Genomic DNA, 27005 nt, shown 5'->3' on the forward strand with positions numbered 1-27005 from the left:
GAGAATCTGGGTTTTGTCTAGGGCCCTGGGAACCATGTTGGAAAATGGACTCCCTTAGGAAATTGGCAATTGTCCTCATGCTCTGAGTGACTCAGTCCCCTGGTCCCCGAGCCAGAGGCTTCAGGAGTTATACAATGTTTGCTTCCTGAGACCCTGGCAAGCCATCAAGCTCCCATACACTGTAGAGAAGTCCTGGGGATATCAGCTAGCAAGCTGAGCCCTAGGACTCAACGGTTTTCTCATTAGAGTGGAGGGACTCTGGAAAACATCTAATTTTCTAGAAATACCCAGAGGTTTCTAAGCTCCCTCCCCACCCCCTCCCTCTGGAATGCTGATATATCCTGTCCTGGTTGTTATTAAGGGAATTCCCTTGGACCAGCTGTTGTGTGACTTGGACATGTCTCCCACACATGCTTTATTTGGGTGGCCTAGTATTTGTGCTTAAGGTCTAATAGATCACTATGGTTCCCCCCCCCCCACCTTTCTTTTTCTTCTTTTAGCCATGATCAACCTCTCTCTGAAGCTGTAGGCACTCAACAGAGCTGGGCTGAGATCCTAGAGGCCCTAGGTAGATGGACTAAGAGCCATGGCAGTCAAAGTAGATCTCCGTTCACCCCAGTCTGATCTCCAGGGAGCCTCTGCCACATCTGCCCATCTCTGTCTTTATAGACACAACCTCAAGGCTCAGAGAAGGGAAGAAGTTACCCATGGTCCTCATCATGGTGGCTATATCAGAACTGAGGGGAACACTGGGTTCCAGGACAAGGACATTTCACCTGAGGGCAGGGTACACGTTATGGAATAACTGAAGCTATTTAAGCACTGTCAGCTCTGAGATAGTCAGATTTCTCAAGGCTCTCTCTCTTCGGTGTGTAAGGTCCAGGCCCAACTGCTCAGCGTTCTGCAGTGTTCCCCTCAAGACCTTCATGATATTCAGTAGACGCTCATCTCCCTACTCCACAGAGCCTGACCTAGCTGTCGGCCTCCCCTCCCCCAGGTTATGGGGGCATTAACCATCTTTCCAACTCCTCTTCCAGCCTCTCCTTTGTTATCCCCTCCTTCCCCTCCCATCCCCTTCCCTCCATCATTCCTCTCTCTGATCTTTGCTGCAGTCAACTTTTCAGGAAGTCTTAGTATTTCCCTTTCCCCTTCTGGGTTCTTGTTTTCCCCCTGTGAAGTTAAGCTTTCCTATAGATTCTGTATAATTGAACATAGAGCAAGTACAGGTTGCAACACCCAGGGCCTCAGGGGCAGGCGATGGCATGGAAAAACATAACCAAAAACCCAAACTGAAGAGAATAGCTACTCCGGAGGTGGGGATGGATACAACTTACTGGTCCCCAGGAACTACAGTCATGAAAAAAAAAAACCTATGCCAATCCCAAAGGGAACCTGTCTATGAGAACCAGATTCTCTGTCTGTGGGTCATCATTTTGGGTCTTTGCATCTGTAGAGGCAGATGACCACAAAGTCACTTTCAATTACTGAGACAAGCCACATGCTGTCCACATGCCTGAAGGACCTAGAAGGACAGCGTATTCCTACAATGAGGTCTTACAGAGCTCCCGGCTGGAAAAGGAATCGCCACAGAAGCCTGCTTTCCCTCCAGGTTTCATTATTTACTCGGGGGTGGGCAGTGGTTTTCAAACAGGATTTGGGCCATGACTCACTGGAAACATTTTCTTTTGCACAAAGACCCAGGATACAAATCTGTGAAACAAAGTGTCACTATGAAAACTTACCATACACAACACATGCTCACATATTCTGCTAGTCCATATACCATACTTTATTACTTTATTCCATCTTCTTTAAAACACTGTCTGCTACCAAGCGAACTGATGTTCAAGATCTGCTAATGGGTTGTAGGAAGGCTGTCAGAGGTAGAAAGAGAGACAAAGATCATTCTAGCTATATGCTGTCTACGGTGGTAGGTAGTTGTTGGTCATGTGGCTATTTAAAATGTATGAAGACTCACCAATCAGTTCTGAGCTGTATTAGGTGGGTGAGTCACGTGCTCCATAGCTTCACAAAGTACTAAGCTGCTATCCTGGATAAGACAGAAGTGGAGCATTTTCCTCATTCTAGGTTGTCCTATTTGACATCTGGTTTAGATCTAGCTTCATCATTTTGCCAGTAAAGAATCTAAAATCCAAGGTCCCTCAAAGAGGATTGTAAAAGGAAGGCATATGGGATTGGAACTAATTGAAGTCTCAAGGATGTCTGCCAGTAGCTAGGAGCAATTAACCGGCGGAGCAGGCCTTAAAGATTTATCCTCACTAAAACAGCCATAGCTCCAAGTCTGTAGCCTATGTTTTGCATGCAACGTAGTGGATTCAAGCCTTAACCTTTACAGGCAAGCAGAAGCCACTTCTACTTTCTACTGGGCAAGCATGAAGGGAGAGCAGACTACACATCCTGTCAGACCAGGGCTTATTCATCTCTAGGCTTTGTTCTCACAGGCTATGAGTGTGAGCAAGGGACTTCATGCCACCGAGTCTCAGTTTCTCTTTCTGTGAGATAGAATCACAGTATTTACTCTCGAGGATTTCTGAAAGAATCAGAGAGCAGAATGCCCATGGCAACACACGCTTGTCATAATAATGATAACAATGATATTTCCACTAAAAGTTAAACATCAAAGAACTGTAAAGATGAGCACACTTTTTACCCCAAAGGAAGTTCCATGCTACTGTAAGGTATATGACGATAGTGGCGATGATATGGTCATGATGGTGTTGGTGATGGTGATGATGGTGATGACTATGGTGGTGATGGTGATGACTATGGTGGTGATGGTGATGACTATGGTGGTGATGGTGATGACTATGGTGGTGATGGTGTTGGTGATGGTGATGACTATGGTGGTGATGGTGATGACTATGGTGGTGATGGTGTTGGTGATGGTGATGACTATGGTGGTGATGGTGATGACTATGGTGGTGATGGTGATGACTATGGTGGTGATGGTGATGACTATGGTGGTGATGGTGATGACTATGGTGGTGATGGTGATGACTATGGTGGTGATGGTGTTGGTGATGGTGATGACTATGGTGGTGATGGTGATGATTATGGTGGTGGTAATGATTTTGCCTCTAATGTTTCATCTAGCACCTGGTATAGTAGGAACTTACTTTGTATTTGTCCGAATAACTGTATTTGTCTGTATGATTGGATAAAACATATCTCTAAGTAGCTACCCTCTAAGGGAGGACATTGTACCTATGTAGGGGTGATAGGATTACTGAGTATTTCTAACTGTCAAAGGAAGGAGAGAGAGAGAGAGAGAGAGAGAGAGAGAGAGAGAGAGAGAGAGAGAGAGAGAGAAACTGTGGAAAGTGTAGTGGAGAAATGGCATTATTTAACTAAGGTATAAGGGTGGCTGAGCGGTCTAAGGCGCCAGACTCAAGCATTTGCTTTTCCTGTTGAGGGTTCCTCTGCATGGAGGTTCGAATCCTACTTGTGATACAGTTGTCTTGGGCTGGAGAGGTGGCTCAGCAGTTAGGAGTACTGACTGCTCTTTCAGAGGTCCTGAGTTCAATTCCAAGCAACCACATGGTGACTCACAACCATGTGTAATGGGATCTGATGCCCTCTTCTGCTGTATCTGAAGAGAGCAATGGTGTACTCACATACATAAATAAATCTTCAAAAAATATTTAGTTAATTAGAGCGAGAGGGAGGGGTGGAGGGAGGGAGGGAGGGAGAGAAGAGCATAGGAAAGCCAGAGGACAACTTTGTGGAGCTGGTATTCTCCCTCCTCCTTTCCATGGATGCTGAGGAAGGTTATCAGGCTTTACCTGACAAGCTATCTTGTTGGCCCTCAGAAAGAGATGGCATTTTTATAGTTATTAATAAGTTGCTGGCCCTTGATTTGTGGGCCCTAGAAGTTAAGACATAGTAAGCAGCAAAGAAGAAGTAGAAAAAAGTCAAAAGGCAATAGAAGAAAGCTATAGAAAACTTTTAGATATCACTTATAAGAAAAAAAAATTGAGATTTTTTTTAACACACCAATGGACAAGAACTGCCCTTTTTTGGTTTTGTCTTTTTGAGAAAGTATTTCTTTGTGTAGCCTTGGCTGTTCTGGAAGTCACTCTGTAGACCAGGCTGGCCTTGAACTTAGAGATCCATCTGCCTCTGCCTCCTGAGTGCTGGGATTAATGGTGCGTACCACTGCTGCTACCCCCCCCCCCCCACCAGGCCTCAAATTCACATTTGAACATTTGAAACTGGGAAACAAATGATCATCTCACATTTCAAGTTTAATTTTTACAATATGGAGGGGCAGGAGGAAATGTTGAATCTCTTTGTATATGAGCATGAGGCTCTTGACGGTGGCTTAGCCTGTGTATAATGCCCCACAAACAGCTTTTTTTTTTATCCATAAATGTGGTGGACATCTGTTGTTTTGCCTGCTCAGCATCTGTTCTCCGCTTCTTCTGGCAATGAGATCTCTTTCCTGTGAGAAGCCATTCCATGGAATCTGGGTAGGATTGACATTGTCCTAGGACACGGTGGCCAAGTAGTCTAGACCTGGCCCATCCAGAGGATGCTAATTCTGTCCTAGGCACTGAAGTTTCACTCCTGTAGGTGCTCTTGGGAAGGCGCCTGTCTTACTGAGCCAGTAGGGGGCAGTTTTGAGGGATGTGATGCCATCTGGAGATGGTCTCCACTTGGAGAGGGCTTTAGAACTGAGTGTGAACAGGTTTCTGAGTTCCCTGTTTGGAGTCTGTGGATCCTCTGGACGTTCTAAGTACCAATATGGTACTTTTACCTATGCTGGATGGTTTATGTGTCATCTTGAACAAGCTAGAGTCATCAGAGAAGGAGGAGCCTCAGTTGAGGAAATGCCTTCATGAGACCCAGCTGTAAGGCATTTTCTCAATTAGTGATCAATGGGGGAGGACCCAGCCCATTTTGGGTAGGGGCTATCACTGGACTGATGGTCCTGGGTTCTACAAGAGCAGGCTGAGCAAGCCAAAAGAAACAAACCAGGAGACAGCACCCTTATATGGCCTCTGCCTCAATTCATGTCTCCAGGTTTCTGCCTCACTTTGCATTCTTGATGAACAGCAGTGTGGAAAGTGTAAGCTGAATAAACCCTTTCCTCCCCAACTTGTTTTTTGGTCATGGTGTTTTGTCACAGCAATGGAGACCCTAAGACACTACCCTCCTCTCCCTTTATAGAAAGACGTGGGTTTGAGTTGAGGTTTTGTCTCTTAGAGATAGATAAACTAATAGTTTTCCATCCAAACTATAACTTGCCACCAATGTAAACTGAACAAGTTATATTTTAGGGCCACTTCATGCTGGAGTACATGTATGTAACAAGACTCATAGCTTAACTGAGGACATGGGGGTGACCCGAGGAGACCCGACTCCTGCCTGTCATGATGCTGACTCTAATGTGGGGGAGGATGGAGATAGTGCTGTAAGAGAAGAAGGAGATACAGTAGCTGCCTTCTCAGCAGCCATTGATCCTTTTTTGTTTTCTGAGCTTCTTTCTTAGTGGACCCTCGTCAGAGCAGCCATGACTTTCTGAGGAGGAAACTCATGGGTGAATTTCAGAGAAGGTAGAAACCTTTTCCAACTTGGGTGAGACTACTGACTGGTGTTTATGGATCCTCATCGTTACCTTCCTCTGCCAATGGATTGATTTAACAAAGACATGTGATGTGATATTGGCCAATGAGATACCAGAGAAAGCTTTTAGAGGTTGGGTGGATAGAACTGGGTCCCAGGAATATTTTCTCCAGTGGATATTGTTATGCAGTGGTAGAGTTGTGTGTTCATGTTGGATTCCAAGCTACTTCAGACAGAAAACCATCTGGGGACTTAATGGCATAGATGGGCTCACCAATGGATCTGCCCTGGCCCACGTTTTGCTTTCTGTAATATACAACCAACATGTCTAGATTGTTAAGGCCAGTCTGGCTATTGTTATGGGTCCAGCATCTGTTGCTGCACCCAGGGGAATGTGATCTGGGAGCATCTAAACAGTTGGGGAAAGTTTATCAGAACAGCACTGGATAGAAACCAGAGAGCTGGGAGAGATAAGTAGAGTCTCGGGGCATAGGCGGTGATGGATAGGACTCATACATTTTCCTCCAAGGCATTTTTCACTGTAAGCTATTTCTCAAAGTGGTCAGCTAACAACCTGCTATAGAACTTCCTAGGCTTAGGACTGTAGGTGATGGGGTTCTACCTCAGACATCACATCCTGAACGAGCTCCTCCGGACATCTCTTTGCTCACCCAAAGATGAGTACCCTTGGGTTAGTAACTGGAAAGAAACGCTAAGCACTCCTCAGCTCTAAGGCAAGAACGCAAATAGCATTATCAGATAGTGTGCCAGCCTCCTCCCGGGTATTACAAAGTATATTTCTGCAGTGTGTTTGCCAACTTTCATGAATGTTTGAAAAAAAAAATCAGCCGGCATTGAAATGCTGTCCCGTTACTGCTAGATTAAACACACTTCACTCTCTCAACCATGGCAGATGGTTTTCTTCTCTAAACTTATCATTTCTTTTTTTTTTCTTTAAGTTATTTTCATTAATTCATTGAAAACTTCATACATTGTATTTTGAGCGTAATTACTCTTCTCCGATGCCTTCAAGATCCATCTCTTTATACCTACCCAACTTTATTTCCTCCTTAAACAAAATCCACTGAGTCCAGTCTGTGCTACCCAGGCACTCTTGGGTGTGTGGCCTTCCACTGGAATGTGGTTGACCTACATCCTTAAAGAAAACTAACTCCCCCTCTCCCAGTAGCTAGAAATTACCCACAGATCCTCAGCTGGGGGTGGGGTGGGGGAGAACTTCATGCCTGCCTCCTCTCGCTTCTCTGGCTTAAGCTTTTGCATGTCTTGTGCCTGCTGATACAACTGCTGTGAGTTTGCATGCAAGTGTGTAAGTGCCCTACTGTGTCTGATAAAAGCAGCCTTTCCCTACATTCATCCACCACCTCCAGCTCTTACACCTTTTCCCTCGCCTCTTCTGCAATGATACTTGAGCCTTGGAAGAAGCGAGGTGTGATGTAGATGAAGATAAAGATGTAGATACAGATGTCCTATTTAGGGCTGAGAAGTCCACAGTCTCTTATTCTTTGTATCTTGACCAATTGTGGGTCTCTGTGTTCATCTCCATCTACTGCTAAAGGAAACCTCTCTGACGAGGTTTGAGAGATACACTAAGAACCTGTGTCTAGAAAGGTTATAAGGTCCAAAGGGAGCACCTACGACTGTTGCTTTGACTCCTGATGTACCCTTATACTTACTGTCATTTCTTTAGGAAGAGTATTTTGGGTGCCCAGTTGTAGCCATCTCTTACCAGGCAAAGATGAACAGCCCAGGTGGCTATGCTGGGAGAGAGAAGGGCAACGGTGTTTCCCCTCACTGTCATGCATTGTAAGCCCTGGACCTTGAAATCTCATAGCCAGCTTGTGTTGGTGTCATTTATGCAAACAAAAGCCAGCCCTCGCCACTTTCTAGTCTACCACATTGTCTACCCACTCTCAAGTTGCATACGGATAGATGGATCTCCGTATCTTTCCAGGTCAGCCTCTCCCCATTGCTGCCAACTCCATATCACTGTAAGCATCACTCACTATAGCGTCCTTCCTACCATAACCCTCTTCTAGATCACCAGTTCTCAACTAGGAACAGCTCCCAGCCAGGGTTATTTGGGAATGCCCAGAGACTGGTGTGACAATAAAAACCGTGGTGTGTGCAGGTATGCTATTGATACCTAGCACTAGTAATTATCCAATAATGCGTAGGGCGATTCCTCCTTCACCTCTCTACATGGAATTATCTAGTCTAAGATGTATGTCAACATTAAGAAATACTGTTTGGGATAGAACTCTGCCATCCCATAATTTTCAGGGCAAATGTCTACCAACTCCTCTCAGCAGTGTAAACTCTGTGCCATTGGTTCTCAGGGCCCTAGGTGCTCTCTCTTGATGGTATACTCAGCGTTTTTTGTTTGATCTCTGTCTCTCCCAAAGACTTCAGGCTTGATAAAGGCAGAGGGTATTTTTGAGCCCAGCTCTGTAGTCTTAATGCTAAGTCTGATATCTTGCATACACTGACAAACAATAAAGGTTAAAAAAAATTAAAACAAGCCGACTTAGTGTACAACCATGTGCAAACTTGAACACAATGCAAGTTATGAGGGTGTAGTGGTGCACACCTTTAGTGCCAGCATTTGAGGGACAGAGGCAGACAGATCTCTATGAGTTTAAGGCCAACCTGATCTATGTAGTGAGTTCCAGGATAGCCAGAGCTACACAGTGAGGCCAAAATAAAATAAAATGTAAAATAAAAATAGACTGTGAAAGTTGAGATTTCAGCCAACACTCAACTTAATACTAAAAACTTTAAAAATATATTCCCATCTTAAATCAAGTTGGGGGTTCATGACTAAGGGAGGAATGTGGGAACAAACCTACTTCCACCAGGTTGGGTAAAATGACCACCATTTTGAGGACTTTGTCCCTAACTCTCCAATATTCAAAGAATTGTGGTAAATCACTTACCCATTTTGGCGTGTTAAGTAAGTTGGCCATAGATAGAAAACCGTCCCCAAGTCAGAGATACCCAGATAGGTTGCTCCCAGTGTAGTGTGAGTCCTATATGTGGTTGAGGCTGTGAGGTTATAAAGTTTACAGGGTGAGAAACTAGATCTTTGGGTATCGGATGCATGATTACATTAGGTCAAGATGGCATAAACTCAAGTGCTAAAAGAGACACATGAGTGATGTAGTTGTGACAAGATAAAGGGACCAGCATATTGTCTCTAAGGCTTGCCCCTACTTGGTTTCAACTGATTCCTGCCCTGTAGAGACACAGGTTCAGTGAAACTGGAAACTTGAATTTTAAAGTAAAAAATCCCAGGTTTTTTATATTTTGACTCAAACACCAAAGCAAATAAAAATAAAAAAGAATATTCTATGAGCCAACTAAAACACACTTGTGAATTTCTTTTTTTCACTCAGACTACGAGGATGAGAAAAAACTTTAGTCTTCTTGCCAGCTTAAATATGCTTTGGTTCTAAAAGAACAAAAGCAACCCTTTATATTCATTCAGAATTTTGCTTTGTTTTGATTTTCATGGCATCCTGTCAGCTCATATTTTCGAGATTGAGTAGCTAAGTCAGGACTTTTGACTCCACGTGTAGCGCTCATGTGACAGCTGAAGAGACACCTGCACGGTGTATAGGGGTCTAGGTGGAGCAAAAAGAACAGCATGTGGTGGAGCCCAGAGAGCTATCCCTGACTCTGAGTGACTAAGGAAAACGCTCACAGCGGAAAGCATAGCCTTGATCCAGCAGCTGTCACACAGAGCATCTCTGCAGCAGCTATTCCATACCAGCCTTCTCTGCACTTCAATGGTAGGGACCAATGAACACTGGAAGAAGTCTGAACTGGGTTTTGGTTACTTGGAGAGGATTAAGAACTTGTGCTGTTATAGTGTCAAACAGCTATATCCACCAAGTCTGTGAGCAGGCTTGGCTGTATTCCAAGCAAATAGTGACTGCACAAAAGGATGTGGATCAGAGCTGGTGCTCAGGCCATAGCTTGTCCATTGTTCTAAAGAGGTATCCAATGGTCTGACAAAATGGGTGTGTGTATATACTGTATCCTATTGCTACCTGTCCTTCAAGGCAAGCTGAGAGGCTGCTTAGCTGGGTTAAATGATTAGAGAACACTGACAGCTCCTTCTCACTCTGAGATGCAAAGATACTTTGATCTGCTTTTGTCTCAGCTCTAGAGGTAGGACCCCTCCCTCCAGATCAAGCTGTGTATGGAATGGGGGCAGACCTCTAGCAACGTGCCCCCCTCCACAACCCCCAGCTGCAGTCGCCAGTTCTGTAAGTGAACATATGTTGGTGGGAGCTTCAATTCAGAGTGAGCCAGTTAGAAGACGAGGAAGGGACAGCTAACAGATCTTTCTAGTTAAGAGTCCAGGCTGCTAATTACTTTTGTAAAAAGAAATACATAAACATGCAGATGGCAACTGTAGTAAATATGATCTTCTACATATAAATATAAAAATCCTACCCACTCTTCAAGGCCTTTCTCATATGCACCACATTTCTAGAAATAGTCTCTGGTTCTCCTCTCGTCCCCACTCCACATAGGAGCTATTTTTCCTTGAAATCTCATGGAATGAGCTCCTTAGGGATAAACTATGCTGTCAGACTTGGGCAGGCATCTAAACTCTTGGATGTCTTGTCAAGACTCAGATGGCCAGACTCCACTCCTGCCATTTCTGGTTTAGCCGCTCTAGGGTGAGGGCTGAGAACCTGTCTTTCTCTAGCCAATTCCTACATGATGTTAATCGTGTGACTGAAGACCACATTCTGGAAAACCTCTGTCCTCCAGCACGGTTCGCACACAGTATGGCGACTTGTGCACTTGTTCCTTTTTTGCCATCAGATTTTAAGTCATTTGGGGAGGGATGCGTGTATACCTGGAGCCTTCATGTGGACGCACGGTAAATATTTCCCACAGCCTCAGATGGGATGAGGATTAAGAGTTCTTTCCTCGGAGCAGCTGGGGCGCAGGGTCTGCTGACACTCGCCAACTGCCCACAACACCCGCCACAGGATCTTAAGACTTCTGGTGAGGGGAGCACAGCTTCTGCTCCAATCCAATTGCGCGGGACCTGAGACTGCATTAGTTAGGGAAGCAGAAACCGGCCTGAGTAGGACCACAGGCCTCATCCGGCTGGATCAGCGCCGGGGTAGCGGGAGCGCAGGGTTGCCTGACACCCGCCAGCTACCCACGACCCCCGCCGCAGGATTTTGGGACTGCTGGTGAGTGGAACACAGCTTCTGCTCCAATCCAATTGCGCGGGACCTGAGACTGCATTAGTTAGGGAAGCAGAAACCGGCCTGAGTAGGGCCACAGGCCTCACCTGGCCGGATCAGCGCCAGGGTAGCGGGAGCGCAGGGTTGCCTGACACCCGCCAGCTACCCACGACCCCCGCCGCAGGATTTTGGGACTGCTGGTGAGTGGAACACAGCTTCTGCTCCAGTCCAATCACGCGGGACCTGAGACTGCTCTGGTTGGGGAGAGAGAAATCCGGCCCACACAGGGCCACAAGCCTCTTCCGGTCAGAAAAGCACCTGAGCAGCTGGGGCGCAGGGTCTGCTGACACTCGCCAACTGCCCACAACACCCGCCACAGGATCTTAAGACTTCTGGTGAGGGGAGCACAGCTTCTGCTCCAATCCAATTGCGCGGGACCTGAGACTGCATTAGTTAGGGAAGCAGAAACCAGCCTGAGTAGGGCCACAGGCCTCACCCGGCCGGATCAGCGCCAGGGTAGCGGGAGCGCAGGGTTGCCTGACACCCGCCAGCTACCCACGACCCCCGCCGCAGGATTTTGGGACTGCTGGTGAGTGGAACACAGCTTCTGCTCCAATCTTTAAATAGTGACAACGATAACAACTAACCCCAGAGATTACCAGATGGCGAAAGGTAAACGTAATAATCTTACTAACAGAAACCAAGACCACTCACCATCATCAGAACCCAGCACCCCCACTTCACCCAGTCCAGGGCACCCCAACACACCGGAAAAGCTAGACACGGATTTAAAAGCATATCTCCTGATGATGATAGAGGACTTCAAGAAGGACGTTAATAACACACTTAAAGAAATGCAGGAGAACACTGCTAAAAAGGAAGAAGACAATAAAGAGGAAGCACAAAAATCCCTTAAAGAATTGCAGGAGAACACTGCTAAAGAGTTACAAATCCTTAAAGAAAAACATGATAACATAATCAAACAGGTAGAAGTCCTTACAGAAAAACAGGAAAACACATCCAAACAGATGATGGAAATGAACAAAACCATACTAGACCTAAAAAGGGAAGTAGACACAATAAAGAAAACCCAAAATGAGGCAACACTGGAGATAGAAACCCTAGGAAAGAAATCTGGAACCATAGATGCAAGCATCAGCAACAGAATACAAGAGATGGAAGAGAGAATCTCAGGTGCAGAAGATTCCATAGAGAACATCGGCACAACAATCAAGGAAAATGGAAAATGCAAAAAGATCCTAACTCAAAACATCCAAGAAATACAGGACATAATGAGAAGACCAAACCTACGGATAATAGGAGTGGATGAGAATGAAGATTTTCAACTCAAAGGACCAGCAAACATCTTCAACAAAATTATAGAAGAAAACTTCCCAAATCTAAAGAAAGAGATGCCCATGAACATACAAGAAGCCTACAGAACTCCAAATAGACTGGATCAGAAAAGAAATACCTCCCGACACATAATAATCAGAGCAACAAATGCTCTAAATAAAGATAGAATACTAAAAGCAGTAAGAGAAAAAGGCCAAGTAACATATAAAGGCAAGCCTATCAGAATTACACCAGATTTTTCACCAGAGACTATGAAAGCCAGAAGATCCTGGACAGATGTTATACAGACACTAAAAGAACACAAATTCCAGCCCAGGCTACTATACCCAGCCAAACTCTCAATTAACATAGATGGAGAAACCAAAGTATTCCACGACAAAACCAAATTCACACATTATCTCTCTACGAATCCAGCCCTTCAAAGGATAATAACAGAAAAAAACCAATACAAGGACAGGAATCACGCCCTAGAAACAACAAGAAGGTAATCCCTCAACAAACCTAAAAGAAGACAGCCACAAGAACAAAATGCCAACTTTAACATCAAAAATAACAGGAAACACCAATTTCTTTTCCTTAATATCTCTTAATATCAATGGACTCAACTCCCCGATAAAAAGACATAGACTAACAAACTGGCTACACAAACAAGACCCAACATTTTGCTGCTTACAGGAAACTCATCTCAGAGAAAAGGATAGACACTACCTCAGAATGAAAGGCTGGAAAACAATTCTCCAAGCAAATGGCGTGAAGAAACAAGCTGGAGTAGCCATTCTAATATCTGATAAGATTGACTTCCAACCCAAAGTCATTAAAAAAGACAGGGAGGGACACTTCATACTCATCAAAGGTAAAATCCTCCAAGAGGAACTATCAATCCTGAATATCTATGCTCCAAATACAAAGGCAGCCACATTCATTAAAGAAACTTTAGTAAATCTCAAAGCACACATTGCACCTCATACAATAATAGTGGGAGACTTCAACACACCACTTTCACCAATGGACAGATCATGGAAACAGAAACTAAACAGGGACACAGTGAAACTAAGAGAAATTATGAATCAAATGGATCTGGCAGATATCTACAGAACATTCTATCCTAAAACAAAAGGATATACCTTCTTCTCAGCACCTCATGGTACCTTCTCCAAAATTGACCACATAATTGGTCACAAAACAGGCCTCAACAGATATAAAAATATTGAAATTGTCCCATGCATCCTATCAGATCACCATGGACTAAGGCTGATCTTCAATAACAAAATAAATAATAGAAAGCCAACCTTCACGTGGAAACTGAACAACACTCTTCTCAATGATACCTTGGTCAAGGAAGGAATAAAGAAAGAAATTAAGGACTTTTTAGAGTTCAATGAAAATGAAGCCACAACATACCCAAACTTATGGGACGCCCTGAAAGCATTTTTAAGAGGAAAACTCATAGCTCTGAGTGCCTCCAAAAGGAAACTAGAGAGAGCACACATTAGCAGCTTGACAACACACCTAAAAGCACTAGAACAAAAGGAAGCAAATTCACCCAAGAGGAGTAGACGGCAGGAAATAATCAAACTCAGGGGTGAAATCAACCAAGTAGAAACAAGAAAAACTATTCAAAGAATCAACCAATCAAGGAGCTGGTTCTTTGAGAAAATCAACAAGATAGATAAACCCTTAGCCAGACTCACTAGAGGGCACAGGGAAAGCATCCTAATTAACAAAATCAGAAATGAAAAAGGAGACATAACAACAGATCCTGAAGACATCCAAAACACCATCAGATCCTTCTACCAAAGGCTATACTCAACAAAACTGGAGAACCTGGATGAAATGGACAAGTTCCTAGACAGATACCAGGTACCAAAGTTGAATCAAGATCAGGTTAATGATCTAAACAGCCCTATATCCCCCAAAGAAATAGAAGCAGTCATTAATAGTCTCCCAACTAAAAAAAGCCCAGGACCAGATGGGTTTAGTGCAGAGTTCTATCAGACCTTCAAAGAAGATCTAATCCCAGTTCTTCACAAACTATTCCACAAAATAGAAACAGAAGGTACTCTACCCAACTCATTCTATGAAGCCACAATTACTCTGATACCTAAACCACAAAAAGACCCAACAAAGATAGAAAACTTCAGACCAATATCCCTTATGAATATTGATGCAAAAATCCTCAATAAAGTTCTTGCTAACCGAATCCAAGAACACATCAAAACAATCATCCATCCTGACCAAGTAGGTTTCATCCCAGGGATGCAGGGATGGTTCAATATACGGAAATCCATCAACGTAATCCAGTATATAAACAAACTCAAAGATAAAAACCACATGGTCATCTCCTTAGATGCGGAAAAAGCATTTGACAAGATCCAACACCCATTCATGATAAAAGTCTTGGAAAGATCAGGAATTCAAGGCCCATACCTAAACATGATAAAAGCAATCTACAGCAAACCAGTAGCCAACATCAAAGTAAATGGTGAGAAGCTTGAAGCAATCCCTCTAAAATCAGGGACTAGACAAGGCTGTCCACTTTCTCCATACCTATTCAACATTGTACTTGAAGTCCTAGCCAGAGCAATTCGACAACAAAAGGAGATCAAAGGGATAGAAATTGGAAAAGAGGAAGTCAAAATATCACTTTTTGCAGATGATATGATAGTATATATAAGTGACCCTAAAAATTCCACCAGAGAACTCCTAAGCCTGATAAACAGCTTCGGTGAAGTAGCTGGATATAAAATTAACTCAAACAAATCAATGGCCTTTCTCTACACAAAGAATAAACAGGCTGAGAAAGAAATTAGGGAAACAACACCCTTCTCAATAGTCACAAATAATATAAAATATCTTGGCGTGACTCTAACTAAGGAAGTGAAAGATCTGTATAATAAAAACTTCAAGTCTCTGAAGAAAGAAATTATAGAAGATCTCAGAAGATGGAAAGATCTCCCATGCTCATGGATTGGCAGGATCAACATTGTAAAAATGGCTATCTTGCCAAAAGCAATCTACAGATTCAATGCAATCCCCATCAAAATTCCAAATCAATTCTTCAACGAATTAGAAAGTGCAATCTGCAAATTCATCTGGAATAACAAAAAACCTAGGATAGCAAAAACTCTTCTCAAGGATAAAAGAACCTCTGGTGGAATCACCATGCCGGACCTAAAGCTCTACTACAGAGCAATTGTGATAAAAACTGCATGGTACTGGTATAGTGACAGACAAATAGACCAATGGAATAGAATTGAAGACCCAGAAATGAACCCACACACCTATGGTCACTTGATCTTCGACAAGGGAGCTAAAAACATCCAGTGGAAGAAAGACAGCATTTTCAACAAATGGTGCTGGCACAACTGGTTGTTAACATGTAGAAGAATGCGAATCGATCCATTCCTATCTCCTTGTACTAAGGTCAAGTCTAAGTGGATCAAGGAACTTCACATAAAACCAGAGACACTGAAACTTATAGAGGAGAAAGTGGGGAAAAGCCTTGAAGATATGGGCACAGGGGAAAAATTCCTGAATAGAACAGTAATGGCTTGTGCTGTAAGATCGAGAATTGACAAGTGGGACCTCATGAAACTACAAAGCTTCTGCAAGGCTAAAGACACCATCAATAAGACAAAAAAACCACCAACTGATTGGGAAAGGATCTTCACCTATCCTAAATCAGATAAGGGACTAATATCCAATATATATAAAGAACTCAAGAAGGTGGACTCCAGAAAGTCAAATAACCCCATTAAAAAATGGGGCTCAGAACTGAACAAAGAATTCTCACCTGAGGAATACCGAATGGCAGAGAAGCACCTGAAAAAATGTTCAACATCCTTAATCATCAGGGAAATGCAAATCAAAACAACCCTGAGATTCCACCTCACACCAGTCAGAATGGCTAAGATCAAAAATTCAGGTGACAGCAGATGCTGGCGAGGATGTGGAGAAAGAGGAACACTCCTCCATTGTTGGTGGGATTGCAAGCTTGTACAACCACTCTGGAAATCAGTCTGGCGGTTCCTCAGAAAATTGGACATAGTACTACCGGAGGATCCAGCAATACCTCTCCTGGGCATATATCCAGAAGATGTCCCAACCGGTAAGAAGGACACATGCTCCACTATGTTCATAGCAGCCCTATTTATAATAGCCAGAAGCTGGAAAGAACCCAGATGTCCCTCAACAGAGGAATGGATACAGAAATTATGGTACATTTACACAATGGAGTACTACTCAGCTATTAAAAAGAATGAATTTATGAAATTCCTAGCCAAATGGATGGACCTGGAGGGCATCATCTTGAGTGAAGTAACACAATCACAAAAGAACTCACACAATATGTATTCATTGATAAGTGGATATTAGCCCAAAACTTAGGATACCCAAGATATAAGATACAATTTGCTAAACGCATGAAACTCAAGAAGAATGAAGACCAAAGTGTGGACACTGTGCACCTTCTTAGAATTGGGAACAAAACACCCAGGGAAGGAGCTACAGAGACAAAGTTCGTAGCTGTGATGAAAGGATGGTCCATTTAGAGACTGCTGTATCCAGGGATCCGTCCCATAATCAGCTTCTAAACGCTGACACCATTGCATACACTAGCAAGATCTTGCTGAAAGGACCCAAATATAGCTGTCTCTTGTGAGACGATGCCGGGGCCTAGCAAACACAGTAGTGGATGTTCACAGTCAGCTATTGGATGTATCACAGGGCTCCCAATGGAGAAGCTAGAGAAAGTACCCAAGGAGCTAAAGGGATCTGCAACCCTATTGTTGGAACAACAGGATGTACTAACCGGAACCCTGGAGCTCTTGTCTCTAGCTGCATATGTATCGAAAGATGGCCTAGTCGGCCATCAATGGAAAGAGAGGCCCATTGGACTTGCAAACTTTATATGCCCCAATATAGGGGAATGCCAGGGCCAAAAGAATGGGAATGGGTGGGTAGGGAAGTGGGGGGCGCTATGGGGGACTTTTGGGATAGTATTGGAAATGTAATTGAGGAAATTATGTAATAAAAATATTAAAAAAAAAAAAAAAAAAAAAAAAAAAAAAGAATGCTAAAAAAAAAAAAAAAAAAAAAAAAGAGTTCTTTCCTCAGGATGAACCTGACAGCTGTTGCCCATAGCAGGTGTTTCCTGAGGCCACAGCAAAAGTAAAGGGCACCAGGTTTGATCCCAAGAAGTAACTAGTACAGGAAATTCCTGCGGTTATCTTAACAATCACACGGCCATTTAGGTGGAAGACCAAAACCCGAATGAAATCCATCAAAATGTTATACAACCTTCACTGCACATAGTGTGGTTACAGATTATACAACCTTCATTGTACATAGTGTGGCTACATATACAGAGCAGGGAGGGAGGGGAGAGAAAGAACCAAAACACTGAATGCTCTCTACAGCAGGAGGGATTTCCAATGGGCTGAATCATGGACTCTCCCCCCTCGTTCACTGACAGAAATCGTAACTCAGAGTTTTAAGGAGGAGATCAAGTTAAAGTGAAATCATGAGATAGACTCTAATCCAACAAGAAGAGATGAAGACACAGGGTAGATGACAGGAACACGTGTGTGAGAAGCATCATCTACAAGCCATGCCGAGAATCTCAGTAGCAAGCGTCCCTGCCCGAACCTTGACCTTGCACTTCTAAGTCCTTATTTGTGACAAAATAACTTCTGCTTTTTGTGCCATGCACAGTAGTTCAGTATGGAAGCTCTAATTAGCTATTTAATAGCGTCGACATCATTACTTAAGTGGCACGGATGGTACAAAAGCTACTAAGATGGGCTGGAGAGATGGCTATTACAGAGGACCTGGGTTCAGCTCCCACCACCCACATGGCAGCTCCTAACTGTAACTCCAGTTTTACCTAATCTGATACTCCCTTCTGACTTTGGTGAGCAACATACAACACACACACATATACATACACACACAGACATAATACCATACACTCCACATACACACACATACACACACACACACACACACACACACACACATTGTCAAAACATTCATACACATAAAATAAAAGTAAGTAAAATTAAAAAAAAAATATCTACCAGGGAATCAAGGCCATACCATGGCCCTGGAATAGGAGTCACTTCCCCATCTACCTTCAGTCTCAGTCCCAGCCTGGAGGAATCTAAGTCCCAACCGGCCTCTCCTGATTCATTCTCTGCACAGCAGCCAAAGTGATGCTTTCAAAAAACAAATCCAGTGATACCCAGCTCTGACTCCCATCCTCCCCGGGGGCACTGAATAGTACCCAGTAGCTTCACTCTACCTGAGATCCTTGCCAGACACTAAAGGCCATGTTGCTCCACCTCCTGGCTCTTGTTGGCCCTTTTAGCCTCATCTCAGGCCTGCTTTCATCTGCCATCCACCCTGGATATCTTTCTTTCCATTGCATCGGGCTTCTTCTGCACACTGGCAGATCCTCTCTCCCAAAGAGGTATGTTGGCGGCACTTCTGGGTTACCTGGCTCTACACTTAGGAAAACACACAGCGTCTGACAGCTTTCAGAGGGGAGAGGTCATCTCTAACCCTCTAGACTGCCTGTGACAAGTGAGCCATCGGAAGACAGTGGTCTCAGGAACAGCTGCCAAGAGTCAGGAGCATAAGCAAGAGGAGAGGGAAAGCTAAAACTTGAGTCCTCCTGAGAGGGTCACAGGGCGTGACAACACAAATGCTGGTGACAGCATCATTCACCTGGGCTGAAGGGTGACAGTCTGCGCCTGTCAGCCAAGGCAAGTCACCTGCTCTGTCAGACATGATGAAAGGGCTTTCTTTCTGGTCTGGCTTGCTCCCTGCCCTTCCAGACACAAAAGGAAGCAGCTAAGACGGTACCCTATGGATACCATCCTGAGACCCTTTTATTATCCCTTGGTTAGACATTAATGCTTTCTGAATGAGACACAGGATGTGTGAGTGGGGGACATGGCCCGGCAATCCTATAAAATATTTGAAATGAGGGCAGTGGTATGTAATTACATTAGACCCACAGTGAACTGACTCTCCCTCGCTTGGTCCATTCACCTGTAACCCAAATAAAGTTGGGTTTGCTTTGTGCTCAGTTTTGGGGCAGAATTCTTTGAGACTTTAATGGGTAACAGAAACACTACCAATAGCCAGAACTAATAACTAAAAGAAATCAAGTCAGATCTTTGCTGGCTTCTCTTTCTCTCAAGTAGCCAAGGGAAGAAGACACGCCCTAGATATCTAGCAGACAGAGGTCAATCCAAGGCTTTATGGTTTGTGCCATGTGATCGTCTCTGGCCCAGTGAAGCAGGTAAGGAGAGGATCACCCCGCTCGTTCCGTGGCCGAGCAGACTGAGATGTAGGGTACTGAAGCCATGTGCCTGATGCCAGCTCAATCCTTGGACATTTAGCCAGCTGCCTTCCTACATAAGAGATAGACTGCTTCCTGATATCCTGCCTTGTAAAAAAAAAAAAAAAAAAAAACCCCAAAAATGGAGACTTCTCCTGACACTGTTGGTAGCAGACCTTATCACTGGCAATATTAAGGTCAAGAAACCCCAAGAAATCATTGTTATTTGCTTCTCAACCCCCAGCTGTGTGAGTTGTTCAGACAAAAAAGGAGAAAACATCATCAAAGCACACAAATATGTTGTTCACTTGCTCAGCCTCTCTAAGCTAGATTAATGGGCAAAGCATCCTCTATGTTTACACCCAGCAGTGGACTTTGCTACTGGCTAAGGAGTATTTTCCCCCAGAGTGCTGACAGAGTCACAGATGCTGAGGTAATCCAAATCGCCACACTCAGTAGCGGACTGAAGGCATCCTAAGGCTGCCTGGGCGGGTGAGTTGTGGGTGGTGACCAGCTGCTCTGGGTCTGAAGGTAATCTCTGGCCTGGATTTAGCTCAAGGGGAGAAATGGCCTCAGGGAAGGGAATGGCATGGGATCCAGACTGCAGAAGGAGGTCTGCTTAATAGCGCCAGAGAGTGAAGAGATTGAGGCAGAGGTTCTGGATAAAAAGAGGAAGATGCACAGCATCTCCTACCATTTACTCCTGGCCCATTTGCCAGATTCAGGATGAGGAAGGACTGGTGGTGGGAACAACTCTTGGGTCACACATTGTCAGTCTTTTTGTGCTTCAGATTCTTTTTCCACTTGAGGACATATGGAGGTCTCCCAGGCCATAGGCCAATGGAGGAGCCATATGCACAGTAATACCAGGGAAGTGTCTCAGTCTTTCCTGAGGTCAAGGCGGCCTAAAGACTTCTCTGAATCCCTTGACACGAAGGGCTCTTCTCAAGTGAGAATTAGTCTGGTGTCACTTCTGGCACCCATCAAACCCCAGTGAGGACCTGGCCTCAAGCAGGAAGTTCTGAGCACAACTAGACTGCCAAGTCTTCAGCTCATGCACATTGGCAAAAGTCATTATTTATCAGTATTTCCTGGGCAATTTCTCTGTGCTGCAGACTGGGGAGACAGTTGTGTTTCCTGGGCATTGGGAGTTGATAATTACATGGGAGAGAGCTACGATAGGTAATTAAAGAGGCATTTACAAAATGGGGTGGGCAGAATGAAGGAATTGAAGAGTGGGGGAAGGGAAGCATTCCAGCAACACTACAGAGATGGGAAGGAATCAGCTGTGGACCAGGGATGGAACAAGTCTGCTGGAGAAAAAAGGTGCATGAAAGGGAACCCAAGTCTAGGGTTGAGGTGACATGGTCACATCCAGGAGGCCAGTGTGGTTAGGATATCAGGGCCATGGGGAGCAGTACAAATATGTTGGAGAGGTGGCTCTTGAAATGCGTAATTCTTAAAGGTTTGCCTATCAACAAATGATACTTTTAAAGGTGTTGTGTTGAACTAGCCCTTTAAGACAAGCAGGATGGCTTGATGAAACACGATGGGCCTGATGAAAAACCAGCTTCAAGGGACTACAAACTCAGCAGGACAGCTGACGCTGGAAGTCAGTTCTGTTTTAAAGATCAGAGTCTAGGGGGATAATCATGGGCCATGCTGGAACTGTGCACAACTTATTATCATTAACCCAGAGATCTCACTAAGAGTTTCGGTAAGTACGCAAGCAAGGCCGTCATCAACAGAAGGGACATTTCCGTGTCTCTGGATAATCTGCTGTGACTTTTTGCAGACATTTTTCTCCTGGTCAAAAGCAAACTCTGCTATGACTTCTTTATGTGTGTATTGTTATGTGTGCCTGTGTTTTCCGATGTGCCTGCAACTGGGTAAACGTGTGTGTGTGTGTGTGTGTGTGTGTGTGTGTGTGTACACAGGTGTAGAGGCTGATGTTGGTGTCTTTCTCTGTGTGTTTTTGTCAGGCTCTCGCACTGCACCTGGAGCTCACCAGGGATCCTCCTGTCTCTGCTTCTTCAATGTGGGGACTGCAGATGTGTGCAGTTGTGCCCAGCTTTATGCTTTCTTCTTCTTCTTTTTTTTTTTTTTTAAAAAAAAGAAAACACAAGTGCTGATATTTAAATTCAAGTCTTTGGCTTTCCTGACAAGCATGTTACTGATTGTGACATCTGTTACGATTCCTGCCTATGTTGGTTAATCTTGCCTGTTCTCTGTTATGATTTCTGCCTACCACAATCAAATTTTTTTTTCTGCTCTTGAACTTCATATAAACGGAATCAGTTTATACCTTTACGTCTAACTTCCCTCTTCACCAGCTTCTATCACTGATTCATGTTGTGGCTTGTATTAGCAGGCTGTGACTCTTTCTTAGCAAGTAACAATCCATTGTAGGAATGGGTCTCAGTCTGCTTATCTGGCCTGTGTGCAGAAAAACATTTGGGTTACCTTTAGCTCTGGGCTATGATGAATGGAGACGCCAGGAACATTCTTGCATAAATCTTCCTGTAGATATATGTTTTCATCTTTCGTGCATTCACAGCTGAGAGAGGTGTTGCTGGATCATGGGTAGGTGTATCCTGAATTTTTTATGAAATTCTCATGTAGTTTCCCAAAGCTGTGCCCTTTGGATTTCCACCAGCCATACATGAGAAATGCTAGCTACCGGGTGGTGTTTGAACTGTATTCCACCAAAAACTAATGATGCTGAGTTCCTTTTTGGTAGTCTGTTGGCCATATATCTTCATTCTTTTGGGATGTGTTGATTTGGGTTGTTGCTTTTTTTTTTTTTTTAACTTATTTTAGTGATCAAGGTAGTCGGAAGTCATGGCCTACCTCAGGATCATAACATACTTAACAATATTTTCTTATAAAAATCTTATGACCTATAGCTATTATTTTCTTTAGGTCTACAATATCAGTTTAAATCAGTTTTTATATAGTGATTAACAGAGGTCTTGTATAAGGACTCCCTTAATTTAATTTTTTTACCTTTATTCTTACTCTTCTCTTATATACTACATCCTGACTGCAGTTTCCACTCTCTTCCCTCCTTCCAGTCTCTCCCCACACCTTCCCTTTTCCTCCAGATCCAACCCCCACTTCGACTCCCCTCAGAAAAAAAGCAGCCTTCCAGGGACATCAATCAGATATGGTATAACAAGCTACCATAAGGCCAGGCACATATTCTCACGTCAAGGCTGGATGAAGCAAGGCAGCAGGAGGAAGGGTTCCAAATCAAGACAAAAGAGTCAGGGATTGCCCTCATGCCCACTCTTTGGAGTCCCACGGGGCATCAAGCTAATATTGGATGAAGGTTGGGGAGTACTGTGGAGAAGGAGGAGGGGGAAGAAGAGAAGAAGGAGGAGTGTAGGGGAAGGAAGGAGGGAGAGAAGGAGGAACAGGAGAAGGAGGAGAAGCAGGAGGAAGAGGAGGAGGAATTGGAGGAGCCAGAGAAATCAAGGACACCACAAGAACACAAGAACATGACCCACAGAATCCACTGACCAGGACTCAGAGATCAGGAAGCAGACATGAATCTGACCTGGGTCTTCTGCATATATGTCAGTTTTATTTTTAACATTTATCTTGAGGCAAGTTGTGGTAGTTTGAATAAGAATGCCCCCCCCCACACACACACTTCATAGGCTCATATCTTTGAATACTTAGTTACCACAGAGTGGAACTTTTTCATAGGATTAGAAGGATTAGGAGGTGTGGCCTTGTTGGAGTAGCTATGGCTACAAAGAAGTTTGTCATTGGAGAGGATTTTGAGGTTTTGAAAGCCTAGATCTCTTTTCCCTTCCCTTCCCTTCCCTTCCCTTCCCTTCCCTTCCCTTCCCTTCCCTTCCCTTCCCTTCCCTTCCCTTCCCTTCCCTTCCCTTCCCTTCCCTTCCCTTCCCTTCCCTTCCCTTCCCTTCCCTTCCCTTCCCTTCCCTTCCCTCCCCTCCCCTCCCCTCCCCTCCCCTCCCCTCCCCTCCCCTCCCCTCCCCTCCCCTCCCCTCCCCTCCCCTCCCCTCCCCTCCTCTCCTCTTCTCTCCTCTTCTCTTCTTCTCTTCTTCTTTCTCCTCCCCTCCCCTCCCCTCCCCTCCCCTCTCCCCTCTCTCTCCTTCTCTCTTGCTGCCATGCTTCCTGCTATGATAATTGATAATGGACTGAACCTCTGAACTGTAAGCAAGCCCAATAAAGTGAACATTCACCTTAAAAATCAATGTGACCTCTGACTCACAGCTGAAATAAAAAAATGGGTGGGGGAGGGACGACTATTTATGGGGAGTGTCAGAATGGGGTCTAACATGTAATGAAGCTTGCAGTTTATTAGCTAACAATTAAGTCCTGTGTCATCAATCCACGCGGGAATGATGAAGGCCTGTCAATGTCAGACTGCAGTGTGAGGCTTATTCACATATTTAAGGGGCTTCTCCCAACACATTCGACTGTATTCACCATGCTCCCACTGCCTTTGTGGGTGTTTACCCTGTGTTGGGCACTATGCAAAGCATTTCCATCCACCACTCACTCTATCTAGAGAGGAAACTGAAGTGTTGGTGGGGAGAGATAAGTCCCTGCAGGTGATGTGGCCAGCAAGCAGGGTTCCTGACTGGAATCTGAACCCAGCCTACCTGTCCGGCTCTGTAGCTCAAGCACTTAGCACGATCTAGGTTTCCTGATTGGGTCAGTGACCTAGTTCTTCAAGTTTTTCAGTTTGCACCGAGTCAGAAAGCAGAATCAGATAGCAGACCCACCTGTGGGCCTAAGGGGAATGATGTAGGCCATAATGTATGGTGAACCACAGCGCTGCAACCTCTTGGCAGCCCCGTGGTCTCCCTCTCCTAAGTCACATGTACAGCTACCTGTTGCCAAGTGCCCTCCCCCCCCGCCCCCCCCCCCCCCGCCCCGGCTCTGCAGTGTATCATTTGGGTGTTGCCATGCGTTCTTCTTAAATAATGCACAAGCTTTGTCAGGTCACTCGGCTCAAACTCTCCTGTGTCTCCTCATCAACTACAGACTGGAACGCACACTCCTTAGCTGGTACCTGAAACTCTCAAAGACCTGATCCTCCCCAGCCCTCCTCCAGCTTATGTCACACCAAGTATCAAGCCACGTCTCATAGCGCACGAGCACAACAGCTGGCTTGCCTGACCCTTCCCCACATGCGCATGCCCTTTCGTGGTGTTCTGTGTCCCAGTTCCCAGCCAAAGACCCAGGCCTCAGGGGTTGTACAATAAGGGGCTATGAGATGCTTGCCAATTAGAATAACTATACAAGTCCTGCTGTCCCTTCTCCTTGACCTGACACAAATTTGTTTATCCCCTTGAGGTCTAGATTGAGTGGTACATTCCTGGGTCTTTCAAAGGACTTTGGCTTGCCTTCATCAAACCTTGCCTTCCCTCTCTCTCCACCTGAAGGTTTCCCTCACAGTAAGTTCCCAGTGCCTGTCCCTTGACAACTCTGGATGGAAATGGTCTTAGGTTGAGGTCTCTATCCTGCCCATCTCAGGCGCCTGGAACATCATTGCTATTAGATCGGGGATTTGTTTATTGCTTGACTGAATGAGCAAATTGTACCGGGATATCCAACTGCAAGACTAACATCCCTGTGTTCCCTGGAGCTTCCCTCACAGAAAACAGGGAAAGACTATGCAGAGGCGGAGCAGGAAGTCAGGAAAGGTGGCTTCAGCCGGAAGACATGGTTTGACGCTTGCGCAGCTGCTTCCCGGCTTGTGGAACCTTGTCCAGGTGATCTGCTTGTGAACTTCAGTTTCTTTTTTATGCAGGAGAACAACATTAGACGTAGCTGTCCATATATCTACTCAAGGCTCCGTCACCTGTTTCAAATCTGTGGTTTGGAGCCAGCTGTGTCTTCTCTGGGCCACTTTCTTTTTCTGTGAATTAAGTATAGTCCACGGCATGCACCATGCAGGCTTCTTGCGATGGCTCAGCGGGTTAATGCACGGGAAGCCTTGAACCTCCGCTCTCTCTATATAGGCGAAAACAATATTCATCTAACACTGAATGAGGAACACAGAATAGAGCAGCACAGAACAGGCAGCGTCTGTCACATCATCAACACAGGAGTTCTTAAAGGGGACAAGGGAGCGAAAGGAAAGTCAATGAGCTAATGATCATAATCGTTTCAGACTGTGCTAGGTTTATCTGTGATGAGTGGTGAGAACTCAGCATCATGTGGGGGCCTTTGTTAGATCCGGAACTCCGGAGTGTTGTAAGGAGTCACAGGCTACAGTTAGAAAAGAATGTTTCTTCATTGGAAAGAGGGAAAGGAGGGAGTAGGAGGGGAGAGGAGGAGGAGGGAGAGGAGGAAAGGGAGAAGGGGGAAGAAAAGAGGAAAGAGGAGGGGGAGGACAACGAGCAAGATGGGAAGGAGGAGGGGAGGAGAGAGAGGGGAAGAAGGGGAGGAGAGGGAGGAACAATCTTTGATGGAGGTTGGGCTTCTCATTGTTCCATAAATGCTGCCTCCCAGGTCTCCTCTTCTTATGTGTGTGACAGTCTCAGCTCTGTGTGTGCCCTTTGAAAGGGGGATTTATGGTTACCTGAGGTCACATAATCCTAACATCAGAGGCAGCGCATCCATGCTGACTGTGAAAATAACACAATTCAATGGATGCTCCAGTCTACCTTTGGACAGCAGGGCCAGGATTCCTGGGAGGTTTCCCGGATCTTAAAATGCAGGAGCAGCCTTCAGGCAGCCTGCTCGCTCCTGCACGCTGAGAGTGGCTCGCAGCAGGAAGATTGGCACTTGGTGGAGTACGCTTCAGGTGCTTAAAATAGATCAACTGTGTCATTAGACTACTCAGAGCAGTCATCTCATTGGCTCGGCTGGTGAGGGCAAGTGATGGCAGCCCGTGGAGAAAGGCCTTTGCTTTGCACAAAATTAAGCAGATGCAAGGGAGCAGCTCTAGAAGATTCTGCCAGGATGGAGGGGGAGTCGGCGGGGAGTGGGTGGGGCTGGTCACCAGTGCAGAAGCAGTGGGGAGCCTGCCTCTATGTGCCCCTTGTCTGGTTTGGGTTCCCCTGGAATTTCTGAGGTTAACAGTTAACTGTGCTCTCAGGCAGACACGGACCAATGTGTGATGTTGAGTCTGGTGTCTTCCTGCCTCCCTAGCATCCTCCACTGTTCCGGCCACTTCGGCCTGGGCACACAGGGAACCACTGTCCTCTCAGCACATGATGCTTCTGTAGAGCCCTAAGCAGGTTCTAGCAGAGCACTGCTCTGATCTCTTGAAGTCCACATAGCCTGAATCAGATAGGCCAGCAGCTCACTGTGCTTAGTGTCGCTTCCTGAGTCTGAGATGAGCCCACCTCAGCAGCCTCTCCTTCCTTGATAGGGGAATTATGGTCAAGGATGAGGCACAGTCATCTGTCTTTATCAAAAAAGCTTAACAGAGCGTATGGGCTTTTCATCAGCCAGTTCATTCCTCAGATGTCTTCTGAGCGGCCTCTGTGTAACAAGCA

At 45.0% G+C, this 27005-nt stretch overlaps 1 protein-coding gene and 1 long non-coding RNA gene across 4 annotated transcripts in view; both read right to left on the minus strand.

The window, feature by feature from the left end:
* Ablim3 (actin binding LIM protein family member 3) overlaps positions 1-27005 on the minus strand; it is a 122072-nt gene that overhangs the window by 84915 nt on the left and 10152 nt on the right. The window lies entirely within an intron of this gene.
* Positions 1776-18788, minus strand: LOC110284599 (uncharacterized). Its single transcript, XR_002376960.3, has 3 exons — positions 18475-18788; positions 1979-2050; positions 1776-1874 (listed from the first exon to the last, which is right to left on the minus strand). It is a non-coding gene; the product is annotated as an uncharacterized LOC110284599 (long non-coding RNA).

The sequence above is a fragment of the Mus caroli genome, unplaced genomic scaffold (genome assembly GCF_978045245.1).
Source record: "Mus caroli unplaced genomic scaffold, Mus_caroli_1 scaffold_19, whole genome shotgun sequence".
In the NCBI taxonomy this organism is placed as follows: domain Eukaryota; kingdom Metazoa; phylum Chordata; class Mammalia; order Rodentia; family Muridae; genus Mus; species Mus caroli.